At 41.9% G+C, this 12,478-nt stretch overlaps 1 long non-coding RNA gene across 3 annotated transcripts; it reads left to right on the top strand.

Annotated features, from left to right (window-relative positions):
- Positions 1-10,728: 10,728 nt before the first annotated feature.
- On the top strand, positions 10,729-12,478 carry LOC108370763 (uncharacterized). 3 transcript variants are annotated; one of them, XR_001848671.1, is made up of 3 exons: positions 10,729-11,255; positions 11,923-12,234; positions 12,381-12,478. It is a non-coding gene; the product is annotated as an uncharacterized LOC108370763 (long non-coding RNA). The 3 variants fall into 3 exon arrangements; XR_001848672.1 differs by having other exon boundaries at positions 11,923-12,090; XR_001848667.1 differs by having other exon boundaries at positions 11,923-12,478.

Consider the following 12,478-nt stretch of genomic DNA (forward strand, 5'->3'; position numbering starts at 1 on the left):
TTAAATTTAATTACCGGCGAGCAAAATCCGGAAAGAGTAACTATAATAAAACAAAACGTGAACAATAAACATGAAACAATTTTATCAATATATCAAATCTAAATATGGTGAAGAAACATGCTATATTATAAAGCAATATAGCAAAGAAATTAAGAAATTTTCAAAACAAAAAGAGAGGCTAAAGTTTTTACTTAAATGCAAAGACTATGGTATAACTCCGCCACATCTACAAGGCAAGACGAGAAAACTGGCACACTGTTTCAGACTAGACACTACACAACGCGAACTCAAAAAACTGGAACAATGTTTTCTACTAAAAATACTAAATTTGGAAATTAAAGAAACCAATATAAATACCAAAATTATTACTACAAATATAAATCACACAAAAAAATTACTAAAGGAAAGACTTCAAGAATTGGACTATGAAAAAGTAGTTGAAAGTCAAAAGCAATTTTCCAAACAAATCTCAGTTAACACGCAGAAAACTCATGAGAAGAAACTTCAAGATCAAATAACAAAGAATGCTATGAAATTTGGGATACAGTTCAATGATGAATGGTTTGTTAATAAAACGGATATTTCAGTTCCACAAGAGTCCCGTTGGCTTCTATCACTAGGCAGAAAATTTGCGCTCTCTGTTTCTAAAAAAACATTCTCTCCTATTCACGTTATTGCCGATTTGGAACAAGGAATTCTTGACGAAAGAGAAAAAGACATAACACGGAGTAATGTCGCGGCTAAAGTAAACAAATATCACGATAAACTGAACAATAACGCAAAGGAGAAATTTATACTGAAAACATGTGAAAACACAAAAAAATTCATAAGTCAACACAAGGACGAAATAGTAATCACCCAAGCGGACAAAGGGAACAAAACTGTGATGTTGTACAAAAATGACTATAATCGGAAAATGAGAAAACTGCTAGATGACAAAACGACGTATAAAACCATTAGTAATGCTCCTACACACAGTTACTGAGGAAGAACAATATTGTGATAAATGATTTGTACAAACAAAAAATACTTGACGTGAAACAGAAGTTCCAATTAACATGCTCAGCTGCTAATGCACCCAGACTATATGGCCTTCCAAAAATCCATAAACAAAATATACCACTTCGACCAATTTCTTCATCAACAACCGTGCCGTGTTACAAATTATCAAAGCACATTGGAAATATTTTAAAAAACCTAATATCGGAAAAACACAATATTAACAAGAAGAAAGTCTAGGTTCGGGTGGAGCCGAACATTAAATACCCGGCGCAAGTATTAAATATATGTTTTTTCACCTTTCCGATAGCTACCGATAGCTTATTGCTCTTAAAAAATATAACTCCTCAGAGCGAGATAATTCTTTCATGACTTTACGATTTTTTTAATTTCATTTCTTTGAATGGTTTTGAGTATTCAGGTTTTAAGTCCATTTTAGTATAACAAAGTCGAAGTTTGAAGTAGCTGGGACTTATGGTTGATTTTTGGCATTTTTTGTTGCTGCTCATTTTCTTCATATCGAAGAAATTAGCTAACACTGTCAACAAAAACATTTTCAAAAATCAACGGTAAGTCGTGGGTTGCCAACATTTTCTGAGATATTTATAGTTATAGTACTCAAAAAACTCGGAAAAAATATAGTACACTTTAAATATATATAGTATTTTATTTAAAATAAAAGATTAAAAACGCTTTTTAGGTAATGAAAAAAGTTTTTCCTGTTAATACCGAAGTTGCTGGAATAGAGAGTAGAAAAGAAATAATTTTAAGTAAATTTGTTAATTCTTTCTTAGTGTTTTTATAAATATGTTGCCTATTTACTTTAAAGAATATTTCACATAATATTGTTATTTCAGTAAAAAGGTCATTCATATTAATACATATTTTTTTGCAAATTACTGAAATATATTTATATTTATAGCTGAAGAAATTTAGTATTTTCGCGTGCTATATTTTTTCCAACAGTATATAGTACGCCGATCGGAAAAATAGTACAATACTATATATTATAGTACGATTGGCAACCCTAGGTAAGTCCCAACTGCTTCAAACTTACACTTTATTATACTAAACTTGAATGGGCTACAAAACTGCATAGTACTTAAATCTAATTAAAAAGCTCGAATTTTTTACGAAAGTTTGTTGATTTTTTTAATATTGCACAAATTTTGAATCATGAATTTATTTGGCCTTTGTTAAAGAACACAGTATATTCAGTAATCCACCTTTTGAGTACTCCTCGGGGGTAAAATCTGATCAGGGTTAATAATGAGAAGGAGCATGAATTTTGCTGATTCAGAGTTGTATACAAGATTACTGTGGTATGAAATGGAGCAACAACTGTGACACAGGCAATTTTGTAAGCAAACACTTTTCTTATAATTTTAATACACAATTGCTATTTATTTTCTAATACTCAGATATCCAGGTTGTAGCCAGAGATGAAAAATGGAAATTTCAGATTGTACCTAATACCATAAAAAAAATGTACCTAAATGAGACAGATTGTACCTAAAAAAAGTTACAGCATTAATTTGTAGTTTTTTTTATAAATTTTATACAAAACATGAATACAAAAGATGGATGTACTTTAAACATGATTCGGTTTTTATTTTAACGCGTTGTTTTTGTCTAATTTTGGCTACTGAAAAATATTGGCGAAAAAGACAAAAAACGCACTTTGCGAAGTATACTTCTTTATCCAGCTTTTTACAAAACAACAGGAAAAGTCTGCTAATTTATCCGATTCCTTTTAATAGGTGCAGCAAATTGCCGTAAATAACTTCGAAAGCATTTTAAATATATTTCCAGAAATTAAAAAGCGAATATGAGTCAAATAGCAATAGTTCTCATCTAAAGACAATATGCAATTTGAAGTCATCCTACTCTCTAAAAAAATTGTGTAAATTTCCTAGCTAAAAGGTAGGTTACTGATTTCCTACCTTATTATTCGCGAAATTACATGCTCGATTATGCAATGGATAGTTTGTTTAAATGGTGTACGTAAATTTACTACGAAAGTGTGTACAAGGTACAAAATACACATCGCTAACAAAAAGAATTTTTACACACGAAAATGTGTAAACGAGAAAAATACATATTCATCGTGTAAATTTAACAAAAAAATTTAAAAATGAATAAATATATACTCGATTTATAGTCGCATTTTTAAATAGATTTTTTAGAGTGTAGACACTGGACTGTATGGGCGAATAAAGGCTGGTTTTCATTATGTCATATTTTGACAAAAACATTTGTCGATATATTTTGACAAAACTTTCTTTCCTTTATCCCTACCTTTATCGATGATATTATGGGCTAAAAACTTACAAATAGCCGCTTTAGCAACGCATGTACACGCCTGAAGGCCTATTCTGATCTAAATCAATCAAAAGACCATTTTCTAGTCCCATTTGACAATTTGTTTTCACTCATTTGACCGCAAATGCCATTGAATTTGGCTTAGTGAAAATAAGCGTTAAAATTAATAGAAAAAAATTACGAATTGGAGGATAGCTAAGTAAAGCGTTAATTTTTCGTAGTGACTGCTCTAAATGCAATGTAAAATATTTAAGATAATACATAATATGACTTTTTTAATTTTTTCTTCAAAATGAAACGAAGTTTCTCCCGTGCCTACAAGTAAATATATTTTATTTATTTATTTTAAATATATATATTAGCACGGTAAAGGAAAAAGAAAAAAACTACAAATGCATCTGATCAAAAGATGATTGTACCTAAAATCTAGTGACTGTACCTAATGTACCCTCAAGTCATCAAACGTCGGGAAAAGGTACAATTGCACCTACTTTTTCATCCCTGGTTGTAGCCAGAGGCAGTTGCATGTGAGGCTTTTGAAATTTACTCATCATCAGCAGCTCCGGGAAATGGACCATTGAATTTATGACCACCATAACCAACGGAGCCTCCATGCAAATGCATATCCTGAATTTATAAGTAGCAATTCATAGCAATTACTATTGTATGTGTATATGATTCATATTTTACGTAACACGGGGTGTATACGAAGCCGTTAGGTTAGGTTAGGTTAGGTTAGAGTGGCTGCCCCGCGCAGAGCGCGGAGCACACGTGGGCTGGAAAAGCCCGTTGTGATACCACTGGTCGAAGCCATTTGTTTCTTTCCCTCCATTAGTAATTGAACCACCGAGTGCGTTTTATATAGCACAAAAAGTCGAGAACGTTCGCCGAGTTCAAATCGGATAAACAATCTACAAAGTACTTGTTGAAGAATTGGTTGCGCATGTTGGCCAGGGCGGGACAATGGCAGATATAGTGTTCTTTCCCTGTGGGCCCATCAGGCAGTGTCCGGTGATTACCGCGACTACTAATCTGAGAGAGGAGCGGTCCAGCCGGGTGAGAGATTTGGCTCGCTTTACATCAATCTTTGGCCATATTGGCCTGGTAATATGGCAGGTGGTTTCCACAGCCCGAGTTTCGCCTTTAGTCTGTGTTTGCAGGAGGTTAGAGGTATACCCGCATTCCGAGCAGAATTGACTACAGATATTTCCGTCCCCCTCCTTGCCAGCTCGTCGGCTAGGCAGTTTCCAGGGATGTCCCTGTATCCAGGGACCCATACAACAGTCAAGGAGCATTTTGATGCCAGCAGGTTGAGAGTCTTCCTGCATTCGATGGCTACTTTGGACGTTGCTTCGTTAGAATGGAGGGATTTGATAGTAGCCCGGCTGTCAGAATAGATAGAGATAGGCCGTCCTGGAGGGGCGGAGGTTATAAGCCACCGAGGTCCGGTAAGCGCTGCAATGGTCGGGTCTGTGGCCCTTTCCCACTCGTTCCTCTCTGGGATTCTTGTGGAGAACTTGTTATATAAACATAGTAGAGGGTTTTTTTTTTCTGGGATGACGCCCGTGAAGAGGGAACTCTCATGAGTGCTACTATACCGGAATAGTAGTATGCACGACTTGCAGCCTCACAGCTACACCTGCGTACTAAAACCTCTCCACTAACCACTCTCCCCGCGGCACTGCCATTTAAGGTATTACCTCACGGGGCTGGTTGGCCAGCAGGCTCGCTACGTTATTTAACCGGTTCTAGCTTGTTCAGATCGCCTTAGATCTTTAAGAATTCCAGAGATATGTGCGCACATTTTATGCCAGTTCTCTGCTGATTCTAACATGTAGTCTACAATGTTGCTACCCTGTAGTATATTTCGGGTTTCAGGGGCATAGCGAGGGCAAAAGAATACTATGTGTTCCGCGTTTTCAGCAAGGCCTGTGCAAGTCGGACAGTGTGGGGAATCTCCATGCCCAAATCTTTTTAGATACTCTCGGTAGGGGCCATGTCCCGAAAGAAACTGTGTCAAGTAGTAGTTTGAATCTCCGTGGGCTCTTTCCAGCCAGTTTTTAATGCATGGAATAAGCTTATGAGTCCACCTACCCTTTTCCGATTCACCCCAACGCTTTTGCCAGATCTCCATAGAGCGACATCTTTCCTGCTCTATAACTTCTTTTCGGTTTAAACTGGTACTTCCCGCAGATACCCGATTATACACTCTTTGCATCTCTTTTGCCAGGATATCTACGGGAATCAGTCCGGCAATTACGAAGGATGCTTCGTCAGATATGGTTGGGAATCAACAAATAGTCCTTAGTGCGCTTAGGCGATACACAGATGTGCGTATCTTCGTATGATATTTTAGGCTCATTGCTTCATCCCAAATTGGAGCACCGTAGGGTAAGACTGAGCTGACCACTCTACTAAGCAATACCCTTCTACTATGTTTAGGACCGCCGATATTTGGCATCATTCTAGATAAGCATGCCTGTAAATTCGATGCTTTCTTTGCTCCATACTCCAGGTGGACCTTAAAGTTTAAACGGCCATCAATCATTACCCCCAAATATTTGATTGCGGGCTTTGATATTATAGTTTCTGATTCAACACTGAGTCTTATTGTCTCTATGGCCTTTCTGCTACTTATCAATACTGCCTCTGTTTTGTGATCAGCGAGTTCTAGATATCTTGATGATAGCCATGCCTTCACTCTCTTTATAGCTTCGCTGGCTTTCCTTTCAATATCCTATATATGCTTCGCTACTATTACTACAGCTATGTCGTCTGCGAATCCTATTATTTTTGCCCGAGGAGGCAAATAATCTAATATAATCTATTTCTCGTAGATTATCCGGTAGAGTTTCAAGTACTTTTGCGTGCCCGAATCTGAGGTCTCTCTACGGCTGGATTGTATTTAGCCTGGCCGCACTACAGCCGGCCTGAAATTTGCCGAAGAGATCCACAGGTGGAAGACTTAAGATTATTTCCGGATATTTGGTGGGTGTGGTGGGCAGAGCCATACGGTGACCCCTTAGAAAAGGATGGGTCTTATCACAGCTGTGTACATCCAGTGTACTATATGTGGTTTTATTCCCCATTTTTTGCCTATAGCCGTCTTTCAGGCATACAGGGCAGTATTGGCCTTCCTGGAGCGATCTTCAATGTTTCGCTTCCAGTCCAGATTCCTGTCCAGAATAACACCAAGGTATTTCACCACGGTTGAGAGAGTAAGTATAATAAGGGAGTTTTATACTTCCTTCTGAAAAGTACCATTTCTGGCTTGGCAGGATTGACACTAAGTCCACATTCCTTGGACCAGATTTTTACCAGACAGAGTGCGTTTTGCAATAACTCACTCAGGACCTGAAGATGTTTGCCCGTTGCAACGATTGCTATGTCATCGGCGGACGCTATGACTTGACAACTGGTGCTCTTAAGGCTTAGAAGTATGGTGTTCACTGTTAGATTCCAGGGTAGAGCGGAGAGAACGCCCCCTTGGGGGGTGCCCCTAGTCACATACTATGTAATGGAACCATCCCCCAGTTCTGATAGAATAGTTCTCTTTCCGAGAAGGAGCTCAACAAAATCCACCAGATCTCGCTGCACCCCCGCCCTGAGAAGGAAGTTAACAACAGACTTCGGGTAGACGTTGTTGAAAGCACCCTCGATATCGAGAATAACTCCGAGCGTGTATTCCTTTAAGGCCAATCCTTTTTCAATCGTCGCTACGATTTCATGGAGTGCGGTCTCCACGGATTTCCCCTTGGAATATGCATGCTGATTCGAGGAGAGTCTGTCAGCTTTAATATTCCGTCGAATATATTCGTCGATGAGCCTCTCTAGAGTTTTGAGAAAGAAAGAGGTGAGGCTTATAGGCCTGAAATCCTTCGGTTTCACATGTGCTGCCTTGCCTCCTTTTGGTATGAATACAACCTTTGCCTTGGTCCACTCGTGTGGTATGTGAGTCAGTGTTAGGCAGGCTGTAAAGATCTGAGAAAGCATGGGACACAGTATGTCCTTAGCTTCCTGTAGTTGAGCGGGAAAGATTCCGTCAAGGCCAGGAGATTTGTAGGGCTGAAAGGACATTAAAGCCCATTCCACCCTCTCCTCACTTACAATGTCCCCAACGGTATCACCCAGAGACAAGTAGGTCCTAGGACCGGGCGAAAAATCTGAGGTGTCATCTGAGCAGCCCGGGAAGTGAGTGCTCATAAGGACCTCCAGAATTTCGCTACATGACGTCGTCCAGTCACCGTTAGGCTTCTGGATAGAATTCATACTTGAAGAGGATTTCTAGAGAACTTTCCTCAGCCTGATGGCTTCCGAGTTCTCTTCTATGTTGTCGCAGAAGTTTTGCCAAGATTCGCGTTTCGCCCTCTTTATGGCCTTCTTGAAAACTTTGAGTGCGTCTTTGTATGGTTGATTGAGGACCCTCCTGCTGGTCTTCCTCAGTGCTGAAATCTCAGGATTCCACCACTGGGGTTTCTTTTTGCCCTTCGGGAGGGTGCTTGGGCAGGAGGCTTTGAAAGCAGCATTACAGGCATTTGTTACAAAGTTCACTGCTTCATCAATTTTTGACGATGAGTCCGGCTCACCAAGAGAAACAACCTTCGTATTCGAGAGACTCGCTTCATCAGATCTTAACGATAAGCAGAACTTATCGTGAGACGCGTATCTGTGTAGAGAGACCGACAGCGTATTTTTATACTTTGCCCAGTCGGTTCGCTTCTTGTTCCTGTATGCTGTTAAAGGAGCAGGATCAAAATTGAGCTTAAAGCTAATGTAGAGATGGTCAGAGAAAGAGTGTTCTTTGGACACTTGCCAGTCCCTTATGTGATCAGACAAACCGCTCGAAACAAGGGTGATGTCCAGCACTTCGCTTCTAACAGAGGTCACAAAAGTGGGGTCGCGCCCGCGGTTACATATAGTGAGATTTTATAAAAGAACAAAGTCAAGTAAACACTCACCTCGAGAGTTGGTGTCGCTTGAGCCCCAGATCGTGTTATGCGAATTAGAGTCTGGCCCTATTATGACCGGGAGTTTCCTGCGATTTGCTTCCTTCACAGCTTCTTCCAGTCTGTAGGGTGGAAAAACATGGCTGTCGTGGGCCATGTAGGATGTTGCCAGCCAGATCACGCTCTCCTTCAGCTGGACGCTGATGCAGACAGTGTCCTCGTCGCTGTATTGGGAGAGTAAAAAATAAGAATACACTTTTTTAATCAGAAAGGAAGCTCTGATCCTACCTGCTACTGGAGCTGCTACAAACGGGTAGGCATCAGAGTTCAGTCCGCAAATCTTCTTTCTAACGATCCAAGGCTCTTGGACTAGAATCAGGTCCTCAGCTTTTTTACTGAGGCGAAGAAGAAGGGCAGCCGAGGCTGCCTTGGAATGGTGCAGATTAATTTGTAGGATCTGCACCATCCTCAAAGTCGGTAATGTCCATCTCTTCTAGCTCCTCCCGTTCGGCGGCGGCAATGATTGTGACGTCATTAACCTCCTCCTCCGGTTCGTAGTCCAGAAGCTGGTCCTCATTCAGAATTTCCCATCGGCTGTATACCGACCCTACGTAGGCAGATACTGAGCTCGTGTCGCTCTCAGTATCCGACCCGGTATCGGGTACACCCGTTGGTAGGTCCCCAGGTCCACTCGTGGTGTTTCCTGTGGACCCCGCGCTGTCTGCCACCGATGCCGACTCGGAGGCGCCAGGTCCGCTCGAGGCGTTGCCCGCCTCCTCCCCTTGTTGGTCCGTTTTCCGGTGGATTTTTACCGTTATGGAGTAAAAGCCGTAGCTTATTACTCCACCACAACCCTCGAGAACTGGGACAGAGGCATCGTTGATGACGAAGCCAACAAAACGCTCCTTCCCCTTAGTCTCGCCAACTCGGACTATCCTCCAATCACTTGTGGGCAGTCCTTCGTTGCCCAGTCGGATAAAGTCAAGAATCTCCTCTGGCTTTGATGGTTCAACTGGGACCCAGGCCCAGGCTCGCGGCCTGTTAGGGATTTCATCCCTGTGAACAGCAACTAAGTCCGCCCCGAGCCACAGTGGCCATCCGGATGGCCCTTGTCCAACACCGCCAGCGTGAGGTGCTCTTTGACGGCCTCGCTGAATGGCTTCGTGGTGGACACGGCCATGGACGGACGGTCAGAGGGAGAGGAAGTCCTATGCCTTTTGGATCCACTCGCGGTATCGTCCAGAGATCGTTGTCTCTTTTGGCCTAGGTCCTTCCGTGGGTTCCCCTTAGTGAATGGTTTGCCCTTACCGCCCTTCCCGGAGGATCGCTTATCGCTGGCGGCGAAGACCTCCATTGCCCACTTGAGGGAGGCCTTTTGCTTCTCCGTCAGCTGGTCATGTGGAATGACGCCCAGTCTTTTAATAACCTTAGGGGCTGACCTTCGGTCGCGCTGAGCCGTGACGGAGGGCGAAATTATTTTCGCTGCTTTGGAGCAGCTGGGGCGCCGATCCAGGTCGTTTGCCCCGGTTGTTGTTTTACTCGCAGGAGTAGTTCCCGGGTTGTCCGTGGAGGACTTGGGTTCGGTTACTACCCCGTGTGAGTTGGATGTGCCCGGGATGAGCGTGGAGAGAGGGGCCGTCCGCAGCTTCTCCACCGGCCTCGACTTTCCCTCGAGGGGTATAGTTTTGCCGGTATCGCTGGAGGTATGCTTTCCCTCTGGGGGCTTAGCATTTCCTCCAGATTTTGCGGAGGGCCGAATCTGTTTGGGCCGTGTAGGCCCTGTCTTCGGCGCCGTCGATGCGGTTCCCAAGATGCTGGGTTTATTGGACTTAACATCGCCGTGTCCAGCGGTGGCACTACCCGTGCAGGGTTCCGAGGCTTTTTTTGTTACATTCATCGTCTGGTTCTTTGGGCTCCTACTAAGCAGAAGCCTTTCGGCGGCCGGAAAAAGGGAAAGGTGAAAAAACGGTCGACCACGGCAGAGCCCCAGGCCGCAGCAAGTCCACCGTTACTCCCGGAGGCGGACAGGTATCTGGGAGGCACCGTTAGAATACAGTCGGAAAACCTCCTGACTGCAAACCGTCCAATGGGCACGGTGACGCATAACACCCTGGATTAGGGGGGCGTTTTATACCTACCGCCAAGTACCCCCTAGAAATGGCCTCAGTATGCCCCCCCCTAGCCCCCCTAGTGCGAACCCATCCGGCCCGCCACTGGACGCGGCAGGAGAGTTTATACCTCGGCCTCAGCTAGGCCCCGCCTGCTTGCACCACTGCGGCAGAAGAGCAAGCCCATCCGGCCGCAGCGGTGCTAGCAGCGATGCTCATTGCCCAGTCGGGCATACGAAGCCGTTACAAATGTTTCAAATAGGTACTAAGCAGTCATAGATATTGTATATTTTTTCGCTCCCGGCTAAAGAAATCTTTGTAGGGTGGGAGATTTTTAGACGAGTCTGAATTAGATAACTACCTCGAGCCTTCCCCCCCCAAACTTTCAAATTTTTTATATATATATATAAAATAGTACCCTGAAATGCCAGCTTAATAGGGTCGAGCCCCCCCTTAAATTTCATTCTGGCTACGCCGATGGTCAGGGCCTTTTCATCCGAATGGTCTTAATGTTAAAGAAGCCCCCAACTGGAGTGGATAGGAGTGGAAAACAGGCAGTAACAAAGCCATTTAAGAAGAAGAACAAATTTTTATCAAGTACCAATGGCAATATCAAGAAACAGTTTAAAGTTCAATTTCTACTAATAAATCAACTGCGGCGATGAAACACGCCCGGTTACTAAACATACTGATGCGTTATCAAATTGTGAGTGATTGTATAATGTGGAATATGTTCGTACTCTCCACACATGTGCGAAAGCAGAAAGGTACACTTATAAAAAAGATCCAAACGCATCTTAAGTTAGTGCTGGTGTCAATCTATTTAGCATTTATTTAGTGTTCAAACATCGATTTGAGACGTACGTTACAAATGCTGATAGTAAGTATTGATCGCTTCGTCTTGCAAACTAAAGTACAAGTAGATATTCATACAACACGTATGTATGTATGTGCATATGCATACATATGTACATTTTAAGTATATGCATACATAAGGTCCATTCTTTTGCAACCAAGCTACAAAAGAACACTCCCTTAAATGACGAAATACACGCAAAGCAACAACACAAACTCGGCTATTTATCCGAGTTCAGCCAGGTCGGTTAAAAAAACGCGACCTGAAGAGTAGTGTTGTTAAGTGAAAAAACTGCTCTATTGTGAATTGTTTATGAGAAAGTGGGGAGGGAAATTTTTGTTTTCGTATATACATGATTTATATTTTAAATAAGCATATATATTACGCAAATACTTGGCATAATTATTAATTTCAATTGTTTTTTGTGTCTAAATCCCGTTGAACTAATCACATGTTTCTTGCCAGATACCATCAGGGTTGCTTAAGTAGCTAAAAGGAAATTTTACCCGAGTTGAGCGTTCTTTTGTCGCTCGCTTACAAAAAAACTTCAGCTATACATATGTATATTTATATACACATTTTCATACGTTTAATGTTCACACGCATGCACCCTCTTAAATAAGTTATCCCATGTTCGTGAATACACACGTAAGCATTTCTTTTAATCTCTTACGATGGACTTCTTTTAAAGTCGACTTTTCAGAGCCGATCAGTTCTGATGTGAGAGCGTAAAATATTAGCATACTATTGAGCTACACAACGCACACATCCGTATGTATTTACCGTAAGAAGCAGTCTACTATCAACTTTAATTTGGGATGATAAGCCGACACAAACACATACATACATATGCCTGAACGTAAGTATACATGCATATGCACATGGATAAGGAACGTAGATCAGACCTATGTGAATTCACTTCGGGAGGTATCGACTAGACATTGCAGAGCCCTACGATTTGACCCCTGTCAAGGGAAAAATAACGAATACACGCTAGTACATAGTATGTACATTCATATATACGTGTTCACACGAGCATACATACATATATGTATGTATGTACATACATTAGGGTGTCCCAGAATTTTTTTTGCGAAATTCGATACGCATACCCTCCAATTTTTTTCTTTTGACGTTTTCTTGCTGTAGGATCACGATAACCCGTGCCGAATTTGAAGTTGAGGTTTTGGTTCAGAACTTAACTACATACATTAGTAAAGCACAAGCGTCACAGACGAAGTTGATAA

Source organism: Rhagoletis zephyria, unplaced genomic scaffold (genome assembly GCF_001687245.7).
Source record: "Rhagoletis zephyria isolate East Lansing unplaced genomic scaffold, Rhagoletis_zephyria_1.1 Rzeph_scaffold_00063, whole genome shotgun sequence".
Lineage (NCBI taxonomy): Eukaryota > Metazoa > Arthropoda > Insecta > Diptera > Tephritidae > Rhagoletis > Rhagoletis zephyria.